At 32.5% G+C, this 1,851-nt stretch overlaps 1 non-coding gene across 1 annotated transcript; it reads right to left on the bottom strand.

Moving 5' to 3' along the window:
- Positions 1–1,046: 1,046 nt before the first annotated feature.
- On the bottom strand, positions 1,047–1,119 carry TRNAK-CUU (transfer RNA lysine (anticodon CUU)). Its single transcript has one exon. It is a non-coding gene; the product is annotated as a tRNA-Lys (tRNA).
- Between the last annotated feature and the right edge of the window lie 732 nt (positions 1,120–1,851).

A 1,851-nucleotide genomic window follows, 5' to 3' on the forward strand; every position in this document is an offset into this window, starting at 1 on the left:
GATCGATTGTGTCGTATTATCCCATAATATTGTTAAACTGGCGTAAGTAGGTTCAATTACGAGCATATTAAGGTTTGGACCCAAACTGCATTCAATGCACATCAGTACATCATTTAATGCTGTACTGATATATCAGTAGTGCGTGAGTTAACTCGCGCAAGTGTAATACATTGCGTGAGTTAACTCACGTAGTGTTTTATACTATACATGACTATGCGTTAGTTAACTAACGCATAGTTTTACATTTGCGCATCTTAATTCACGCCACGTTACTTAACCAACGCATAGTATTACACTTGCGTTAGTTAACTTGCGCAAGGGTAAATTTGGAAGGGCTGCAGGGTGCGAGCAAAATGTGCTGGGTGGAGAGCAAAATTCTGCAAATAACTCAGCATTTCACACTCAAATTCGGGACACTTACCATTGTATAATTAGAATGTGCCACGTGGCACACCCTTAAAAAAATACATCAAATAAAACGTTTATAAAGTAACATTGGTACGTGACACACTTTAATTGGTTAATGGTATATACAATTGATACTTTAATGGTACACAAGTGGAATCCATCAAATTCGTATCATTGACCTCTACCAACATGTGTTACTTTTTCATATGTGAGATGCTAGTGAAGTTAATGATTCGTTCTTACCCTTCATATGTGTCTATTCTAGTCTAATTTTTTTAAGAAAATTAAACAATGTTATGCATAAACCACAAGAGATTGAATGATGTGTAAAATGAAATCTCTTTTTTTTTTTTCTTCTTCTAAAAAGAGTTGAGTTTCATTTTAAATAAGGACATATAGAAACACAATTACTCTTGATTTCAAGTCAGGCAACCAACATAAGAATATAATAAAAACTTTAATATAAAAAATATATGGGGGGGTTTGAATAATCCCTGCGAAATGATGTTTGTATAAGATATATTGGGCTTTTGACAAAAAAATTGATCTAGGGCCTTTTATTTAGATCCATGACTTTTATTTAGATCCATGAGAAAGATAAAATGTGAAAAATAAAATGTGAAAAATAAATTAAAAAGCGCCCACCGTGGGGCTCGAACCCACGACCACAAGGTTAAGAGCCTTGCGCTCTACCAACTGAGCTAGACGGGCTTCTTGTTCTAGGTTTATGTAATTAAGGACAAATAAATGAAAGGGGAGAAACGAAAGGATAATAAAAAACGTTTTTTTTCGTAACAAAGCAAATGTTTTCAATATTATATTTACTGATCTTTGAAAATTATTTAACATTTTTTACTTTATTTATTTTAATAATTATATGTAATTGTAAATATTATTATCTTCATCTATAGTATGTCTTTTTATTTTCAAAATAGTAACAAAACATAAAAGAAACACTATAATGCAAGCAAAGAAGCGTAAATTTTGGTAACAAAGTTTGGCCAATTATGCATATGTCTCCGGCTACAAAGTAAATGTAGTTCCATTTTATCATCGGTATAAAAGGATTAGAGTTTACAATGTTACAACTCTTATTTAAATAGGACATACTACATTAATTAGGGTTTACAATGTTAAAACTCATTTTTTTTTACCAAAACAAAGTTAACTATTATCATTAATCAACCAATGTTCAATACAAGAAGGATAAGAATTAAAAATACGGTGACTAGCCCAAGAACAGGCCGCCCTAGCTAAAGTATGAGCAACCATGTTCGCTTGTCTCCTAATAAACTTCACCTCGAAGTTGAAATGTAAAGATAACTAATAAATAATACTAGAAACAATCGCATAGAATTCTGAATCACCATGTCCCAGAGACGATAGAGCTTTGCACTAGAGTAGCAGAATCAGACTCGAAGACAACCCGATCTCATCTGTTCA

This window comes from Medicago sativa, chromosome 8 (genome assembly GCF_051527215.1).
Source record: "Medicago sativa cultivar Bolivia chromosome 8, Bolivia_mono, whole genome shotgun sequence".
Classification (NCBI taxonomy): Eukaryota; Viridiplantae; Streptophyta; class Magnoliopsida; order Fabales; family Fabaceae; genus Medicago; species Medicago sativa.